Source organism: Rousettus aegyptiacus, unplaced genomic scaffold (genome assembly GCF_014176215.1).
Source record: "Rousettus aegyptiacus isolate mRouAeg1 unplaced genomic scaffold, mRouAeg1.p scaffold_m13_p_6, whole genome shotgun sequence".
Lineage (NCBI taxonomy): Eukaryota > Metazoa > Chordata > Mammalia > Chiroptera > Pteropodidae > Rousettus > Rousettus aegyptiacus.
This window is the reverse complement of record NW_023416309.1, coordinates 23009411-23030736: the sequence shown is the minus strand read 5'-3', so window position 1 is coordinate 23030736 and position 21326 is coordinate 23009411. Positions and strand designations below refer to the sequence as shown.

Genomic DNA, 21326 nt, shown 5'->3' with positions numbered 1-21326 from the left:
TCTCAATAGAAGAGGAGTTTATGAAGTAAGTCACTGACTGTGATTCTCTTTCAGTCGCTGCTTACTAATAACTAGGTGGTAGAGCTGTAAGGACAAAGTGATATATATTACCGATGTGATATAGTACTGATGTGATTCAGTACTGACAGCTGCACAGCCCATTTCGAGGGGCCATTCCAAAAGGGAAAGGAGGAGAAAGGGAAAAGATACAACCAAATGATTATATAAATGAAACGAATCATAGCACAAGTCCTCTTCTTTGAAATCCATATGTTTTTTTCTTGGCTTTTTTGAAACCTCACTTCCAATCTGCCAAGAAATTCCTCTCAATTTTCCTCTTCTGGTTCTTCTTTCTCAAGGTACCCTTATATGCGGGCCTTCCTCAAGGCTCTCCACTTGGCAACAGTTTCATTCAGATCCACAGCTTAAATAATATCTTTTCAGATATTTTTCCAGGCTATATCCTCATTCCAACTTTCTTCTGAATTTGTTTTTCTTTCCATACCTAAAATCTCACTGACTTGAATGCTTGGCGTCATCTTAATTTGTCCTCTCCATCACTGTGCTTCCCACAATACACACACGTCCAGCTGATTATGGTCACTTTGCCCACACAACACTCTCTTTCCCTTTGACATGTCCAAGGCCATTGTCATATCAGAAATTCACCATTTACCTTCTACCTTCGAGGCAATGGCCTTCCACCTCATGTACTACTCCTTGCTTCCAATCTTTGTAATTTCCCAGCTTTCCTGATGATTCTGTATCTCATGCTTCCCTACTTGCTTGCAAACTTCTAACAGCACTCCAATCCCTGTAGGATCAAATCTAAAACTTCTCAGCAGAACTTTCTAAGATCTGAGATCAGTACATTTACTACCTTCCATATAACTTCTCTAGTCATACTAAACCTTTTCCCTTCACTCTTTCCTTCCTCCAGAAGTTGTTTCCTGCCTCCATGACAACTTTCTTCTATCTGAAATGCTCATCTTTTAACACCCAATTCACATACCACCTTCCCGAATTCTTGAATAAGAATACATTGTACCCTCCTCAACATAGCCAGGGAAGCTTAACTGTACCCTTACTCCAAAAATCACATTTATAGTACTCTGGCTTTATTTTGTAAAGCTATATACAGCAGTGACAAGAGCTCTCAGAAAGCTTATAATTATTACCAAGGGAAACCTTGCTTTATTTACATTTCTAACTTCTATGGTATAATATTTGGTGCTTGAATACTGTGGATATTCAATAACAGAAGATTAGATGCTTTTAAAGACACCATTCTGGAACATGTTTCAGAATAAATGACAAGAGCAAGACTTCACATTTGAAACACAAAAGGAATGAAAGGAAAGAGGATGAGGAAAAAAACCAAGTATAGGTAGATGTGTTATTTTTTCTCTTTTATTTGAACACAAATTTGTTTGATCATTCTATAAAAATTAAGTGTTTATAGCTAAGGAAAAATGTTTATTTTAATGAATCAGATCACAAAATATTTAGTCATTATGTATTTTAGATTATCATATGAAATATATCTAGGGTAGATCTCCTATTAGGGCTAGAAAATATCTTCTGGGTTCCTATCTTGGTACCTAGCACGTATAAGATGGTTTGATGTTTGTTGAGTGAATTGTGCTTACTCATCCACTTATCTCTCTCCCAGTTGTGCCCCACAATCTCTCCCCCTCTGTAATTACTGATGCTCATCTTTCTTTTCTTACCTTCTGTCTGCAGCTCATACCACATCAATCTGACCTCTGCCTTATCACATTGCTCACTGTACTGAGATACTGACTTCCACTCTGCTACCTCTGGGTAGACTCAAACTTCTTTGTCGCAGCAAGTGGAGGGAGAGAAATTGAGGATGCAGCTCACCTCACAGAAGTCACTAGGAATGTGCTCTGTGATGTTTCATGCCACAGCCTTCTTTCTCCACACAGCAATGTCAGCAAGCGGGTGAGGCGAGTCAACACTGCTTCCTGAACATTTGGTTTATTTATCCTTGTCACAAGAGTGCCTGCTGTGCTCATGAAATTTCCTGGTGTCAGGTTCAAATTTTCTCTCAAATTCAGACCCCAGAACCTCAGACCGTTCTACACTTAAATTCCGCTCTATTCTACTCTCTTTCTAGTGGTCACCAGCATTTCAAAATGACTTTCCTTTCTATTATATCTGCTCCCCAAGGATCTTCTTAATATATGTGCAAGGTATGAACTTATGAAATATTTTCAAACAGGCATGTCCACAGTTAGAACTAGTTTCAACTCTATTTCCCATACATCTTAGCAATTTCTCTTTAATTTAAAACAGTTCTCTCCTGATCAGTGTTCTCCATTCTTGCTAAATAAAACAGTTTTCCACATTCAAGCCAACTGATTACTGCTACCTTCATGAAACAAAACGCTTGCTTCCTTGACCCCATGGCCCAGCAATCTCCTGGGTTTCCTTTTATTTCTCTTGCTACGATTTCTCATCGTTTGCAAGCTCATCCTTCACTATTTGGCCATTATGGATTTGAACTCTTCAAGTCTTTGGTCCTAGCGTTCTCTTCCACTACTCACTTATTACCTTTCTCTAGTCAATCATCTATGGATCACATCAATCATATCCAAACCTGTGAATGTGAAGATGAGCCATAAGTTTATATTCAAACCCCAGAGCTCTCTGACAAGCTCCATAATCAAATGTCTGCTTGCTTGCTCTGTCCTGTGATGTATCCAAGACTTCTTAAGCTTAGCATGTCCAACACTGAAATTAGCACCTGTCTTTGAAAACTTGTTCCTCTTTCAGTGTTCCCTGATACTTTCTCAGAAGATTTCCCATCAACTTTATCTCCTATATATCTCTTTAATCCATTTACTTTTTGGAAATCAGCAACATTTCATCCTTCCTCCTCTAGGGCAAGTTACCAGTATCTCTCTGCTGAAAAACATCAACTGGTCTACATAACTTTTGCCCTTTGCCCACCATTACTTCACCTCAGCCACAACTATATATTTTTTGAAATATAAAATTGGTGATTTAACCAACTACAGTCTCCCCCATCTTTCTTATTGGTACTGTGATAAAGACATATTCTTTGATAGAGATAAAAACCTTTCATGGTGATGGCCCTGATCACACCTCCAGACTCAGGCTGTTCGGCCCCTGTTCTTGGTACTCCACCGCTTGGGTTTTCTCATCTCTCATATTGCCTCTGCTCTCTTCTGCTTTCCAAACATCATGGATTTTCCACACATCGTGCCTTCCGCCTACACTCCTTGTCTAGTTGGCCCCCATACATCATTTAGATCTCATTTTCTAGACCCTTGTATCTCTCCTTTGTAGCACTTAGAACAGTTTTTTTTTTTCATACCTATTTGTGTCATTCTTTTACTGTTTGTCTTTCCCATTAGTATGTAGGCCAAATAAAAGCAGTGAACACCTGATGCAATTTATTGCATCTTAACCATGTCTGAGACATAGTGAGTACTTTATAAAGACAACTTTATTGAAAGCATGAGGGTATGGAATGAATATGAAAATAAACAGATATAAATTCAGTGAGAAAATGTACTCTTAGCCTGGCTTTTAATAATTTGAAAGATAAGCACAGTATTGAGATCAGTAACGAGCACTGAGGGCTTTTGACAGATTTAAGAATCTAAAGTAGGAGGGCTTCCTTTCTCATCCAGATTCAGTAGTGCATGGTAGGAATGATAGGGATTTTTTTTAAATGAAAAATTTCACCTGGACTGAAATACTTGGTTTCAGCATATAATAAATATGCTAAGATATGAAGGTAGTATTTTTTAACCCTATTCTTGCCATTTTTGCTGTTGAATCTGTTGAACAAGAGCCACTGCAAGAAGAGGGAGAGAGTATTAGGACCCGAGACAGGCTGGGGAGGCAAAGAAGATAAGAAATTTAAAAAAGGTTTAAGTCTGTGGATTGTGGATATTCTGCTGGGTATGCTCTTTTATATTCTTGCTTTAAAAACCCGTGTCATTATACGAAATATATTTGTTTCTGCTTCCATATGGTGACAGAATTCTGGCAACTGTATCAGGATCTCAACAAATGTAGACAAGACGAAAATGTTGCATAAGTTTTTTTTTTTTCCCTCAGTTACATTACAGATACAGACCCTTCACCCCAAATAATGAAATACAAATTTTGCAAATGAGAATAGTATCAGTTATAAATGTACTTTTGCAATTATGAAAGTAAAAGCATTCTACATTGAAATAAAAAAATACCATATGATTTCAATTTAGCGCAAAGAAGGAAAAACACATTCCATTTAAGAATGACAAATAAAGCTGTCAATGTGATCCATTTATAGCTCCTCAGAGAATGCTACAAATCCACATAATGTTCCAAGAAGCTAGTTATTGTATTTGCTCTCTCAAAGAGAGAAGTCCGAGAAGTCCCCAATGGACTGCTATCCATGGAAACTAAGGTTAACTGGAGTAACTTGCATTAGTCAACATCTTATGCATACCCCCTAAAAGGGGAGAATGAGAGCTTCAGGTGTTTTCTTTAAATAGTGTTCAACGACAGAAAGAATGGAGTGATGCAGGAACAGATGGGGGTGTGCAGAAAATGGAGAAAAACTTTTGTCTTCCTTGTCCATCCCCCAACCCTCTTCTCCCGTTTTAGGAGGGTCTTACTCATCCAAAGAGACCTCTTTCAACAAGGCCTACTGCTAACAAAAATTACAGAGAGCCATAAAGTCTTAATTATAAACATCCAAAGTGCTAGTTATATTTGAGCATCTTATTTTGGATTATTTCAGGCTTAGGTACGAGGGCACTTGCCAAAAACATTGTAAATATAATCTCTATTCTTTATTACTATACTCAAGCTTCTTTCTTTTAAGAAGCAGTTTGCTATTAAATACATATACTGTACATATATTCATATATAAATATATATAAAATATGACCCTCTTCAAGGCATAACTGATTTTTTTTTCCTTCACACTGACTGCTAAAAAAAATGACAAATTTGTTACGATCTTCTAGCAAGAGTGTTGAATTTCATGGCATGAATTTTGAGTATGAATCTTTTTCCTGGCCTCATCTTATGTTCTTAAACTTATTTTTTTCCTTTGACTCATTTTCCAAACCTATTTGAAATATTTTATATTGCTATACATTATATATTTATTAGCCTTTCGCTATAAGCCTAAATCCTTTCCAGCATATAAATAAAATGTACAACACTTATAGACAGCCTTTCTTTTTCTTGGAGGGTTGTAAAATATTTCCAAGGTGACATATAATTTAGTACTGTAAATGTATGAACATTAAGATGCTGGTGTTCATAGTAATTAATTTTTTTTGTGTGATATTTAGCTCAATTTTTCAGTTAGATTTTCTTACTATTTATACATAAACTTAAAGGCTTAGGTTTCCCAGCCTGAGGTCTGTAGACTTTGCAAATTATATGCAATATTCTGTGTTTGTAAATTTTTATTAAGGAGGAATTTCATGATTTTAATCCAGTTCTGAAAGGTGAATTTGACCCAAAAGATTAAAAATTACTGATTTGCCATGGAATAATCCCAGAAGACCAGATCTTGGTTTTTTGACTTTCAACTAATTGACAAAATATTTGTTGGTTACCTACAAACTTCTTGGCACTCTTATAGATACTCAGAAAGCAGCAGTAAACATGTACACTTGACCTCTGACCTCAGGGTACTTCTAGTCCAGTGGTGATGAGAGAAGACAAAAAAAGTAAAATAATTGGATGGTAGTTTACAATAACAAATAAAACAAAGTAATGTAATTGAAAGTGAAAGAGATTAGTGGTCAAAAAGACCTGTCTGAGGAGGTGTCATCTTAGCTGGGCCAAGAGAGATTGGAGGGAAGAGCATTCTAGAGAAGGACCAGCTAATGCAAAGACCCTAACGGAGAGACAAGCTTGTTATAATCCATAGCTCTAGCTCTTCTAGAAAATATGAATAGTAAATATCCAAATCCACTTCTCAAATCCATTTTTTATATTTTAGTCTAGAAATGTCACACTGATGATCTTTTACATGAAGGTTAGATATCTCTTCCTTATTTTCATTTTCTTTTTTTTTTTTAAAAGTTGTATTTCCTAATATGAGGGAAAGATATCCTCAAGAAAAATAATGTGATGTATTTTATTATCCATTAAATTCATTCAATAAATATTTGAGTCCTCCATCTTTAAGATATTGTGGGAGATGCGCTTGAGGTGCTCGGCATAGACCAAATAAAATATAATTCCTATACATGTAATCATATTGTGCCTCCCCAGCCAAGAGTAAGTGGCTCGAAGAGCTAACCTCTGCTATCTACTACTGCAGACGACCCTGGTGTCTTCAAGAGCTCTGGCAGCCTGGAATCTATGGAATAATATGAGAGTTCTGTATCATGATTATACATATATGGCTTTTGCTACAGGGAAACAGATGCTTCTCATACCTAGTTAAACTGATTTTGGTCATGTCAGCTATTTTCTAGATTCAAACACATTGAACTCCTCAAATATCTTTGTTTTAAAAAATCCTCTTAAGGAAAAGGTACTCTCATACAGTGCTGGTAGCAAGGTAAATTGATTCAACCACTACAGAAAACAGTATGGAGATTCCTCAAAAAATGAATAGAGCTACCATATGACCTAGCAATCCCTCCTATGGGTTGCTACCCCCAAAATTTGAAAACATTTATTCATAAAGATATGGGTGCCTCTATGTCCATTGAAGCATTATTCATAGCAGAAACAACCTAGTGTCCTTCAACCAATAATTGGAGAAAGAAGTTGTGATACACATATACAATGGAATATCACTCAGCCATAGAAAGAATGACATATTGCCATTTGTGACAACATGAAGGATCTTGAGAGTATCACGCTAAGTGAAATAAGTCAGATGGAAAAGGACAAGAATCATACGATTTCACTCATATGTGGGACATAAAAAAGAAAGCAAGAAATGACCAAACAAACTCACAGATGTAGGTGACAGTATGGTTGTTACCAGAGGGAAGGGGCTGGGGGAAGGATAAGGAAAGTAAAGTGTGTCAAATATATGGTGATGGAAGGAGACTGGGTTTTGGGTGGAGAGCACACAATGCCATATGCAGATGATGCAATATGTTGAATTGTACATCTGAACCATATGATGTTACTAACCAATATTCTCCCAATAAATTTAATTAAAAATCCTCTTGGAATCTGGGAAAATTCAAAACACACCAATATTATCATTAGACCTTGAAGTGAAATTTTCATATTTGAGAAATCACTAAAGTTGTTTATTAAAAATGCAGTTACCTGGGTCCAATCTCAGACTTATTAGTTCAGAACTATGAAGAATGGCTCCAGGCAATCTGGATTTTTAAAAATCTGCAGGCTTTTTAAAAACTACTTTTTTAAGAACTACTTTTTTAATGGGATATAATAATCTAGCAAGGATTACTCTCTAAGTTGAAGAAAAATTATTTTCTTAAAAACAAACCATCATCATTTGGAGTTCAAAATATTAATCATCTTTTAAATGTATCTTGAATCTATCATGCTGGTATTAAATGCTCAGCACTGTAAATTTTCTGTTTGGAGCTTGCAAGCATCTAAAAATTGTTGGTAAACTAATGATAGGTATTAAAAGGCTGCCTGATGGATCATTAGAATAGTAAATGAGTCACTGAAATGTTAGAGGCCATATGAAGTTTAAATATAATATTATCTGAAGTAGGACGTTCTGCTTCGTATTAATGCTGCTACTGAGGATTAGTCTGGAAAATTTAAGGCTTGTTGGAATTTCTGAAAGAAAGCATCATTGTCTAAAGTTCTCTATCACTGTTGATTAGGTGGTCCCTAAGATTTTTGATTCTTGGTGAAAAGAACACTGGTCTGGAAGTCAGGAGGCATAGGTTCTATACCTTAGGTTCTATGTTTTTCTGAGCTTCGGTCTCCCCATCAATAAAACAATGGTTTAGATCATTAACTGATCTCTAAAGTATCTTCTAAACCTGTTTTTCGTTATTGTTCTAAGGTCAGTTTGCTGTAAAATATGGGGATTGGACAATGTACATTTGTCCTGTGTGTCCAGGGGCAGCCCTGCTGTCTCTGTTACTGTACTTGGATACCCATTCATAAGTCAGGCTCATTCTAATAGTATAAAATTGATGAAACTTCATTAGGTTATCCCAAGAAAGGGACAATATATTGGCACATATCTTTTATAAAAGATAATTATTGATTCCATATATATATTTATTGATCACCAACTACGGGATACTTATCCCTGTGGTAGACCCTGGCAGTACGGTAATGAGAAAAGTTAGACAAAAAGAGCTTTGGCATCATGCTGCTTATAATCCGATGGGGAAGTTATGGGAGAGAAGATAAAGAAAACCACCACATATTTAAACTGACATATAAATAAAATAACTGCAGTTTGTAATTAGTTTTAGGAGGGATTACTAAGGGCTGAGATAGAGAATACCAGAAGTCTGAAAAGTGGGAAACGCCTCTTGGTGGAGGTAATATTTACTTGTACAGAAAGGAAGATAAAAGATAAGGGAGGGAGTTAGAGGAAAGGGCAAAGGAGAGCATATTCTGAATCCAGTGGGAGGAGCAGTTTATGTGTAGCAAACAAAATCCTGGAACAGTTCCATCCGTAACTGAGAGAGAATTTAATCCAAAACCAAAGAAAGAAAATAAGAGGCCCAGAGGGTTTAAGTGATTTATCCAAGATCAAATAACTAGTTGGTTAATGGCAGAACCCTTCCACATGTCAGTCCAGAATGTGAAGCCTTCTTAGGGATCACAATGCAACAGGAAGTGCAGAATATCTTGGTTCAGATCCTGGCTCTTTGACTCAAACTACTGCTCCTTAGGCAGCAGAGCTTGAGATTCAGTTTCCTCTGTGTGAAACACAGATGACATCTACTACATTAGATTGTCACAGAGATTTCATGAAATAATGTGACACAGTGCCTGGTAAATCATAGCTGCCCGATAAATACAAGCTCTTTTATTTTTCAACTAGTGCACTTTCACTAGTACCAAGCTGTTGGAAAATAAGTAGGGCAGAGGTTAAGTTATTTGGATAAAGGGAAAAGTTGGCAGAGGGGGAATTCTGGAATACCAGTTTGGGGCATATTTAGCATCTGAGAGTGCCGATTGGAGGAAATGAGAAGAAAAGGCCACTGAATGTAGGAAAGTGTCAAGGAAAACATCCCCAACTTCATGATCTTGCTCACAGCTTAATCTGCTAATGGTGAATCTAGAGTTGTTTTCATAAAACAGAAAATAACATCCATAGCAATATTTATACTTAAGTTAGTATATAAGAAACAGGTTTTATTCTAGGAAACCAGTAAACAAAATAATGACACACTTTATTATTAAATACAAGCAAAGAGAAAAATGTGGTGGTAACATGTCACTCAGTCCACTGGGAACAAACTAATTCAATTATCTGCAGGATACTGAAATGATAGCTGGTGTTAAAGATGCTTAAAAACCAAGCTCATTATATTGGGAGAATGAATAATTTATCCAAGTAACTATGAGAATTTTCTTCATTGCCTGTTAACAAAAACCACAGATTGAACTTCAGCCTTTAAATATCAAGAGGCGTATTTCATGGATTAAAGTGGACAGCTATCAGGCTGTTCCAAAAACTCATTTGCCCTCCCTGTAGACTCACCCAAAATGTGAGGAAGTATTTATGGTTCAGGCACATGCAAACCAGGGCTGAATATTTCTTAGTTTCAGAAGTTCACTGGGTCCCTTTCCCCTCAGCCATAAGGTAAATACCATTCCATATATAGCTTTTTGAAATGCTGCTTACTTTATGATTCTCTGGCAATGGGGCCTTACGGGAGGAATTTTATTTCAAAATTTCATAGGATGTGAATTGAACTCATAATTTTACTCCAAACTCATTGTTTAATTGACAGGAAACATGCATTTTAAATTATCTTGTATGCATGGCAGAAGTCACTACATAAATTTAACAATGGGTATATTATTACTATTTAGCATATTTATGGAATTTTATATTTGGGAAGCATTTTACAAATCTTTTATTAGTTAATCCTTATACTTCCGAGTGAGTCTGACAGGTGATAAACGATGCCTTGGGTTTTAAATTGCCAATATGTGAAAACGTTAGTGGAGGGAAAAAGTTTGTAGCATTCTTTCTTGCTCCCAAACTTGCCTACAGCACATTTTTGATATATTTTTCCTCTCACTGGAGACCAAGGCAAGAGGCTCGGGGAGTGAGTTGCACCCATCTGAAATAACTAGTAATGAAAAGGGAATATACTGGGCTGTGTCCCAGGTTAGGTGGCCAACACCAGAGGAAACCTCACCAGACACTCTGGTGTTGTGACCGGATTCCCAATAGAGACATATCCTAGGAATATAACACAAAAAGCACATAAGGAAGCAGTCAATTTTTCTAAAACTATACAGTAAACTTAGTGTTCAAGTCTAATGATGCCACACCTGCTGGACTCATTATCTAATGACATCACTGGTTATTGATTCTCTAAAATGCATGCATTCATACTAAAAAAATAAAATCTAATTCAAACTGAGAGTTTGTATGTTCCTTTTTTATTTTGAAAACTCACATGTTTAAAATTCTGAGCTCCCTTGAATACCCACTTCTAACTCTTTAGAATCCTCCAATCTACCCCTTTTCCAGATACCAGAAGATGTTGGAAAGCAAGGCAAAGAAAGCATCTATGGATCAAAGTCTCATTCTTGACCCAAACGTTTTTATAGCCTTGGGTGTTCAGAGCTAACCAAGAAAATCAATTATGCATCACCTGAGGACTGGACACGGAGAGCCACACATGCTGTGCCTACTTTGAAGACCCCAGCCTGGACACAGGTCCTTCCTAGCTTTTAATCTCTTCTGATTGATAGTTACTCTATCTCTCTGATCCCTCAGTCCCCGCCTCTATCCGTGGAGAGAGAGAGAGAGAGAGAGAGAGAGAGAGAGAGAGAGAGAGAGAGAGAGAGAGAGAGAGAGAGAGAGAGAGAGTGTGTGTGTGTGTGTGTGTGTGTGTGTGTGTGTGTAGGGAAAGAGAGAGGGGAAGAAAAATGAACGAACGAATATGAACGTTGGGGACAGGTAGGATTGTGTAGAAAACACCCAAAGTATTTTGGAAGCAAGCACCTTCTGTGGCCCTGTGCTTTCTCAGAGCAGCTGGGCAGCAGTCAAGAGTCACTGTAAGGTAACCAGGTCACCTCCCTTCTGGGGTACGAAGGGATTCTTCATGCCCTAGCATCTTCTGAATCTGCGAATATGGGGGCAGGGGTGTGCAACGAGACCCCCGCCATACTCCCGCCCACCCAGACTCGTCCCCGAGCCCCATCCCCCAGGGCACGACCCCGCCGCACCGCGCACAGACGCTACCTGGGGACACTGGAGGATCCGGTGGTGGCTTGCGATTTGCCAGGCTTCAGGGCTGGCGTATGGGAGGGATTCGTAAGGCCACTGGGAGAGAGTGCCGACCCCACCCTCTCCCACCTCGGGCACCACCCCTCCCCGCCACATCCCCCTACGCGAGCGTCCCTCTTGGCCACCTCACTCCCGCGGCCACCGCCTCCTTGCAGGGCGGAGGCTGTGGTTCCTTCCCCACCCTCCTGGCCTACTCAGGAGTCATCTGGGCGGGGCCCTGGAGCCAAAGCTGATCCGGGAACCTTCCTCTGCCTCCCTGACCTCCAGAGCTGTCACCTTGCTTGCGCTGGTCTGTCTCCTCGGTACCCCGCCTTTTGTTGTCCCAAGAGCCTGTGACCCCAGCCCTTCTCTGCGTAGGGCCAGAGGGACCGTGTCCCAGTATCAGTGTCCCCAGGACCCACTTCTGGGACTCACTGGGTGTCAGGAGGGTTTGACTCCTACAAATGGAGGCTAAGTGCGGGGAAAGTGTCCGGCAGTGTTAAGGGCCAGCCTTTTCTTGTAGGGATGTTTTTTAGCCAAGAGATGGAAACTCAAGCGATTCTATCTTCGGGTTCTGTTGACATCACAAACCACGCATCACTACTAACTGTCTGCCATCTCTCCTCTAGAATGAGAACAGCAACTTGGTTAAAGTGCCAGGCACATTGAAGACCTCAATAAATATTTGTTGAAAGAAAGCATACAAATTACCGTATGGACTGAATGTTTGTCTCCCCTAAATTCATGTTGAAGCTCTAACTCCCAATGTGACCTATATATGGATAGAGGGTCTTTATGGAAGTAATTAAGGTTAAAAGAGATCATAAGCTTAGGGCCCTGCTTTGATAAGATTAGTGTCCTAATAAGAAGGGACAGCAGCATGCTCACTTCAATACTGAAGAAAGGCCAGGGGAGAGCTCTCACCAGAAACTGAACCTGCGAGCACCTTGATCTTGGTCTTCCCAACTTCTAGTTTTAAAAATACGATAAATAAATTTCTGTTGTTTAAGCCACTCCATTTATAGTATTTCCTGGCGGCCCAAGCCTACTAAGATGACTATAAAAGAAAGAGTTTAGCTACAATCTACACTGATACAGTATGGCTAATCAAGATCACTAGTGCAGGGAATGGTGTGATGGTGTGACCCTCAATCAGTGAACAAACTTTGCAGCACCTCTCAGAATAATTGTGGCTTGAAGATTAATCTTCTTTGGACCTGAGAATGGAATGAGTATTCAAGATAAACAAATGTCTTTTATAGCTTTTTGTTGTTTGTTCTGATGACATGAATGATTGAAGCTCCGAGAATGAATGATCCAGTCACCATGGTGAAAAATGCTATTTCAAGAGAGCTCAGGCCCTAAACTCCATAAAAAATCCCCTGCTCTTTTCAGGTCAAGCTGAAGGATACATTCTATTGTGTGCCTAGAACGTAATCGTGGTAACAACAGCTTCAGTTGCCTACCACAACTGTTTATACCTTTGATCTCCAAAGTAGGCTGTAGGGAATAAATATTAGAACTTACATTTATGTTTTAAAAAAACTCTAAGGTCTTGCAAATATATAATATACAGATTGTTACTGGCACCTTCACTTGCCCATGGGTCATTGGTTTCTTGTTCTCCCTCGCAGGTGTCTTTAGGAAATACCGGGTATCCATGGCATAGAGGGGCTAACATATGGTTAAACGGGTTAAAAAATAAACTTTTATTTCTATTTTGTTGTATCTTGTTGATTTTATTTGTGTTCATTAGAGAATTAAGGAGTCTATTATCCAGTTTTAACCAAACCAGCAGTCACAAAATAGAAAAGTGGCTTAAAAGGTTTTCTGCAAACAGGATAATGTTACTAATACAAGCATAAGCAAACAAAAGGATTTGGTGGAATTGAAGCTTTTGCTACTGTAGTAAGAAATATTAAGCCATTATGGGTGGCTAGCAATGCTGATGATCTATTTAATTCAGTCTTAGAAGACGTCAGCTTCTCCCTCTCATTGAAATAATCAAGAAGACATATGAAATAAGGACGTCTATCCACTTTTATTAACAATGAGCCTTGTTTTAAGTATAGTATTTTGAGATATAGCCTAAAGATAACTGAAGCATTGTGGCTAGCAAGAAAATAACATATATGATTGATTTCATCATTAAATGATTTTAACAATTTTATGTGTATGTTTTATAATGTATAATGATACATGCAATACATTATATGATTAATAAATTAATAAATATTGAGACTATCTACTGAACATTTTTAACTGATGAAGTGTCCTATGAGAAAAGTTTAGAAACACTGATTTGCATAACCAGGAGTAAATTAATTTATTAGAACCTCAAGCTCTCATCCTGAAAGAAAAGAACAAATAAAATCAACTTCTTAATCAAAGTATACCTATTCAGGGGATGGATTATCCAGCACCTTTTTATGTCTTTCTTTTCTCTTCTGTCTTAATCATTTCATAGTTTCAAGGAGACTAAGAAGAGAAAAAACCTTTTTAATTTATCATGATACTTGGCAGAGGAGATTAAACTTGCCAGAAAATGGAGTTTGAGTTCTACTTAGTGAGTATAGGTAACTCTGCTATTCTAGTTTTGAGTTACTACAGATCATGATAGTATCTCTTTACATTCACCATCTTCTTTAAGTTAGTTGATTTTTCTCTTACAATAGAATATATCCATAGAACCTGGGATTTGAAGTAATATTAAAACAGCCAAATTCTTCTCACTGCTCACACATAAGAAAGGTTTACCTTACTTTTTTCAAGCTTCCTCCCCCTCTCCCCACCACACACATACTCTAAAACTTAACATGTTTATCTGCAGAATGAATTTATACATTTTTTGTTATTTAGCTGTCAACATTGTCTAACAATTGATGTCAGCATATCTTTAGTAGAAGGGCTATCTGTTTAGTTCTCTTTTCTTAGATGAGTATCATCACATCATAATATTGGGTGGTGAAGGGAGAGTTAACTACAATTCATCCTGTGAATGAAGAAGGTAAGGCTCAGAATACCAGAGGGCTCCCCTGTGCTTAAACTTCTGGATCCTGACAGTGATGAGGTTAGACTCCAATCCTCTGTCTTCTCATTCCGAGTACTTTCCACTGTGTTATGCTACTTCAGAGTGAGCTTGGAAAGAATGTTGTTTTCCTTTGCAAGTATGAATTAGACAAAGTAGGACACCTTTGGTTATGCCTTGTTATCCTCATACATATATGTGTAAGGCAGCCCACGCTGTTCGAATTCTTCAAAGATCCCTACCCCAAGGGATGCCAGTGAAGGAAAAGGGGCCATTCTCTCCCTGAGATTTGTGTATTTTGCAATTAATAGAGAGTGAGAGGAGATAGTATAGATTATTTTATTTTTCTCCTTAAGGGTCTCAGAATTTAAGCCACTGCCAGCTACTATTTTCCCATTTAGAACTTTAACCTTCATAAAAAATATTTTGGTAATACTGTCCTAATGAAAAAATAGTAATAAGAATATTAGTAAGAGGCAGACAGAGTGCTTTAAACTACTTAGTGGAGATTATTGGTTACTACTTAGCAATAATATCTAACGGTTTGGTAAAAATTTTCAAGGAGAGTGATGGAAACCTAATTTTATGGGGTACATAAAATAGGACCAAATGAAACAGTTAACAGTGTATTGTAAAGATAATCTAGTTGCCCAGATGGCCTTTTCTTAGTAACAGCTTTTATGGTTCTAGAAATGTGTGTGTTCTTTATTCTTTCATGAGAAAATAAAGATTTTCTTTTTCCCAGAGGCATGAAGTTACCCTGAAATTTAGTTGTTAAAATACGTTGAATATTTTTTCTTTGTTACTTCTAGGACACTCATGTTTATTTTGGAATGTACCTTAGTTCCTGTATTTTCTTTCTACAGTTGAATTTTTGGCTCTAGACTCCAGATTTTAAACTTATTAGTTATATTTCTCATGATATTCCAGCTAAACTATTAATATTAGATTTTATGGCATGAATTTAAGGAAAAAATTGCTAAGATTTGGTTATAATCTTTTCTTTCTAACTTCAATTCTTCCCCTGCTCTGAACTTTGAAAGCGACAATAAGATAGAGTATTTCTAAAAGGATTTGGAAATTTATCAGCAGTTCCTATAAATGTGACTCATAAATTCTATAACTAAATTCTGTGCAAAGTTTCAGTGAATCTTCTTATTAACAAAGTCTCAAAATTTGTGAAGTTCATATTTTTATAGTACTCTCTGCCTTCTGGGTTTATTACGAAAGAAAACATTGGACGGTAAAATGACATCTCTATAACGTCCGTCCAGATGGATTCTGTACAAGTGGCACTGTCTATTTTCCTTCCATAAAAGAAGACGAGTCCTTGATTATAAAGATTCTGTTCATTTCTCTTTCTCAATATGCCGTGCTTAATAAAATTACTTTATGGTCGTAATGTGTTCGTTTTCCACCTATAACATGCTTAGTGAGTAGAAACTGTAAAGCCTAGAATTTATTGCAGGGGCTATCTTGAATTCTCAAACCATAATTTTAGGCTACCAGTATGAGAGAAGATATTTCACCTTGGGAGGATATTCCTAGTCTGAAGAAAAGGCACTCATACATGTCATTAAATATTAGTAAATTAAAATCTGATCCTTTATCTCCCATGAACTCCATTATTTTCTGCAATAGAACTGATTGCAGAGGGGTCAGAAAATCCATTTACTTTTAGAGTTTTGTGCCTTGGTCTTTTGGGGGTACCTTGTGTATTCATGTATTTCTAGCTCTCTATATTCATTGTTAAAAATGATACTTTCTCTGTGATTTAAAAAATTATGTTGTAATCATGACAATTCTCTTCTCAAAATGTGGCTCTCATTGCACCTAGACTTAAATCGTAATTCTAAGCACAGGCACGTAGGCCCTTTAGGACTTGGTTTGACTTTTTCATCTCTTCTGCAAATCTTCCCCTGGGTCACTAAGCTCAGTGACATTAGATGACTTTTTGTTTCTTTAAAACAGCATACTTAGTCCTGACCCTGCACCTGTGAACTATAATTCCCTCACTCTGGAATGTTCCTAGTCCAGATTTTCAAATGACTTGCTCCTTCTGAATATTTCTTAACTCATCAGCCATCTAATGTTGTTATCTACCTCTCCAGTCCTTCTCCATCGCTTTAACCTGTTTTTTATTTCATAGCACTTACCACTTTCAGAGATGATATTATTTGTTTACATGTTTATGACATGATCTCTATTAGAATACAATTGCATTAAATTAAGGCTCCTGTCTATATTATTCATACCTGTATAACTATTATTTAGCACAGAATGTGGAACATAGTAGGTGCTTGGTAAATATTTATTTTTAATGAGAAAATAATGGGTGCAATAATAGTATCAGCAGTAGTTAAAAGCATAGAATTGAGATCTGTGATTAAATCCTGGCTTCTGGCCATTTAACATTTCCCAAGTTCTTTGGTTGCTTTAATCACAACAAGGAGATGAAAATATTTATAATCAGGTCTGTTGTGTGATATTAGTTGAGATGATGTATACAAAGTTCCTAGAGTATGCCTAACACATAGGATTGCTCACTAAATAGTAGCTATGATAGTTTTCCCTCAAGATGAGCAAGGAACAGGATGGACTGGAGGCCAAGTATACTCTGAACCCTGGGGGTATGCCAGGGGTTGAAACCCAGGAATCAAATTCTTTGATCAAGTTCAAAAGTACCAACATTCAAAGTTCAGAATTTGGGTAGAACAGTTGAGAGCAAAAAACAAGGAAGAAACAAAGGTAGAAGTATTAGGACAATTGCTGCCAATGGAATTAGAGTGTACTTTTATTGGTAGGGTTGACGTGGATGGCCCTATTTGGTTTAAAACTTCAGGAGCAAGACTAGAAACTGATTGTCTTTGTAGCTGAAACATATTACTTTGTTGGTTAATACTTAAAACTAGTTTTGGATATTATGTGTAATTTGTTCTAAATAGTTAAGAAGAGCTCAGTTTGATTATTCTGTAAACTGTCCTCTTTTATATGTATTATCCTTCCAATTTCATCCTGAAACTTTAAGGCCAAATAAACCTAATCCAATCACTTAATTATAGTTGGTCCTAAGTTAATATTGGCATAATGCTTAGTTGCTAACAAGTAATGGGCAAAGAAAAGCTTCCTGAAAACAATTTAATCTTTGATGGTTACAAAATGAATAAGAAAAAGAAGGAAAAGTGTAGTAGTCATGAGAAAAAATTAAGTTTGTTAGAGTTCCTTACACATATTTATGACTTTGTCATTTTGAATTACATATGGGTAGAGGGGTCAGGGCTAAACTAAATATTTCCAGTCCTTGGGGCTCCAAAAGTTTTAACCCAATCCTCTGTAGACACATCGAAGATTTTAAATCATAAATGTCAGGTCCTAGTTTCAAAATTTAGCATCAAACTCTAAATACTTTTCCTTAAAACAAAACCAGACAAACAAAACCAAAACCAACATCAGAAACCACATAACCAAATTTATTCTGGAAGGAGTGTGCATGGTGATAGTAGTGGGAGAATGTTATAAGTTTTAAATTTTTGAAAAATCTCTAAAGTAGAGAAGACTTGGAGAATTGGGAGAAAAAGCATATTCTAATTCCTGATGCAATTTTAGAGTATTTCCATTCAATATTTTTTTCTATGTGTGTGTGTGGTTTTTTTACAGCCTAGTAGTAATCTGTTCAGCAGAAGATCTGAAGGATAATCAGCTGTTTTGGTTGTTTTTGAAGATAATTGTAGTTAGCATAGATTAGGTTAGGTTATTGTATGGTGACAGACAACCCCCAAATTTCAATGCCTTATAAAAATAAAAGTTCATGTCTCATTCATGCAAAGACCCAAAGGGTTTGAGTGACTCTTCATAATAGTCGTCTTCCATGAGGTGACTTGGTAATACAGGCTTGTTTGAGCTTGTGGCTCTGCCATCTCAATTTAAGACCTCCCTGACTGTTGTAGTGCAGAAAGGGAAGTCATATGGGCCTTTTTCTTTCTTTATCACTGAGAAGATTTTTCCTGCTTATATTTTGCTGGCCAGAACTATTCACATGCTCCCACCAAACTGCAAGTGGATTGGGAAGTGAGATTTTCCATATACCTTGGAAGGAGTGGAACATCTGTTATTAGTATGGACTACATATGCCAATTATTTCCTGACATTGAATTATTTTTAAAGCAAAGAATTTAACTCAGAGCTTAAAATTATTCAATAGGGGGCCTTGACACTTGCGTAAAGTTTTAACTGGTAAAATTAGATTATTGACTATACAAGGATAATTCAAGGATTACTCAAGGATTGCCCTAAAAAATACATTCTTATGACAGATGTAGCATACCCAAGCATATATTCATGATGCAATCTTACTTATGTTTGTTAGCTTCTTTTAGAAAATTTGATCTCTGCTTGCTATTTTGTCTATCCTCCCTACTTTTGTAGTGGCTCTGAAAAGAATAGGAGATTTAAGCTATTTAAGCTATAGTAGACTTGCAGTACTACTCTGAACTTAGATTACAGTATGTCAGGAAAATCCTTGAATAATCAGGTTGAACCTTCTGTAATTCTTGATATTTAACCATTTTTTTAACTTATAAAAGTAGTAATTTTATATGGTTGATCCTTAAAATTAATAACTAGGGTACTGATATTTCCCTTATTTTATCCATTCGCCTTGGTGTAACCCTAATTTAGGTCTTAGAATAGAATCTTTGAATTCATTTAAAGTAAGAAATTTTGTACATAGGAGTTTGAATTATAAGTATCAGTCTTTCCAACCATGACCAAGTGGTTCGCAACATGACATGGTTAATTTTAGTGAATTATTTAAAAAGTTAATTATCCACAATTTCCTCAGGACATGTGGTTCTTCCTTGGGTCAAGTAGTCATTGCACATCTGTTAACTGCATGGCTTCTAGTGATGAGAGATACTTGCACTTTATCCTTTAGTCCAACCCAAATTTTGTTGCTTTTTAATAATACACCAGAGAAGCATAAAGCCTCTCCTGAATTCTTTTTGTTATTTTTTGTTGTTGTGTAACATCCCTGAAAAATGATATACTGTAATACCTTTTCTCCCTAGTTTGCCTCTTTTCTAATAATGAACATAACTACAGTTATTGAACATATGCCTTGTTTCCAACATTATTCTATATGAATTCTTTACTTACATCATCTAATCCTTACAACATTACTCTATTAGGGAAATAACATACTTATGTTTATATTATGGATGAGGAAAACTGAGGATTAGTGAAATTAAATAACTTACTTAAGGTCAAATCGTGTATCTGGTAGATGGCAAAATCAGTATTGGAATCTGGCTCTGCCTCTTATAGACCCCACGTTTACAACCACTTACCATGTTACCCCAATTCCCCTTCTTTATTTTCTTTTGAAAAGGAATATGGCTTTTAAAAATGTACTCATTAAAATCACCCTGTGCCTAAATATCATTTCTATTTCAATTGAAGGGAAATTTTAGTAGACTGATTTTGCAAACCTAAATGTAGTACTGTTATAGGACTCAGAAAGTCTGAGAATAAGGAATTCTAATGAAAAACTTGAGTTATTAGTTCTGATATATTCGCCAAGATTTTTATGTAATAAAAGTAGGCTAAGAAATACTTAACCTTTCTTAAATCTAGATGTTGTGAAATAGGTTTTATTATTTTCATAATTAAAAGCATACACAATAACAGAACCATCTTAAAGGTAAGCTCTGTGAGGGGATATTCTTTAGAGTACCTTGTAGGGTGTTGAATATGACAAACCCTCAATACATTTTTATGTGTAAATAGAGCAGTGACTTTGAAATGAATCACAAAGTACTATTTTGTTCTAGAGGCTATTTAGATGAATTCTCATATTCTCAAAGTACTTATTTGCTTCCCAGTGTAAATATTTGAACTTTTTAGGTTTCATACTTTTAAAAGCAAGGAGTATTTGGCTCTTAAGTTTTATATAATTTTGGCTTTAGATCGTAAAAATATTTTTGATTTTAAGCTATCTTTATTAAGGTAATATGTTAGGCATATTTTCTAAAAGGCTCATAAATTCCTTAAACTTTCAGAGATAATGTGGTTTCATACCTATTTTTATGCACATAATCCCTATGAATGTGACACTAATTGCACTACAGCAAATGGAAAATAATAAAGGAAATAACAAATATCAGATTTTACTTATTTGCTTTTTTATAAAATCAAGTCATAATGGATATAATGTAATGCGGTACTATCAGAATCTTTATAGTTAAAAAGCCATATTTTCTTTTAATCACTTTTGTTTTATTATCTTTGGCAGTTGGAAAATCTTTGTTTAATCTTTGTGAAAAGAAATTAAACTTTAAACCTTATACACTAAAAAGAAAAAACTGCTGAGGTACATAGTTAATAAGCTTATTAAGTATAAAATTAATCAGTCAACACTAGCAAATTCACAGTTAGAAAACTATACTGATAATTATATAATACGTATATTATGTTCCTACTTTGATGTACTCTATTTGATAATTTTGTAGTAACAATGAGTCATTATATTTTTGATAGCCTGTTATTTCTATTGCAAATATTTCAATTTGCACTCTATGTACTTTTGGTTTTAAGATAGAATTTAAAAATGATATGCAAACTTAAGTTGGGAGAAATAATTATACAGATACAAAAATTATGGTATCTTCCAAAATGATCAGGTTTATCCTCTCCCCTAAAATACAATAGTCTGGAGTGAAATTGTCTGCATTCCAGTTCTAGCTTCACCAATTGTTAACTGTAAACATTCGAATAATTATTTAACCTGTCTAAACCTTAGTTTTCTTATCTATAAAATGGGATTAATTAAAGCTTCTACTTTATAGGATCCTTGGGAACATTAATGAGATG

The 21326-nt window shown here is 36.2% G+C and overlaps 1 protein-coding gene across 1 annotated transcript in view; it reads right to left on the bottom strand.

Moving 5' to 3' along the window:
* Positions 1-11521, bottom strand: part of RHOBTB1 (Rho related BTB domain containing 1) — a 109189-nt gene extending 97668 nt beyond the window's left edge. Inside the window, exon 1 of the mRNA XM_016127631.2 lies at positions 11408-11521. The gene's annotated coding sequence lies outside the window, so the exon portion shown is untranslated. The remainder of the gene's footprint in view (positions 1-11407) is intronic.
* Between the last annotated feature and the right edge of the window lie 9805 nt (positions 11522-21326).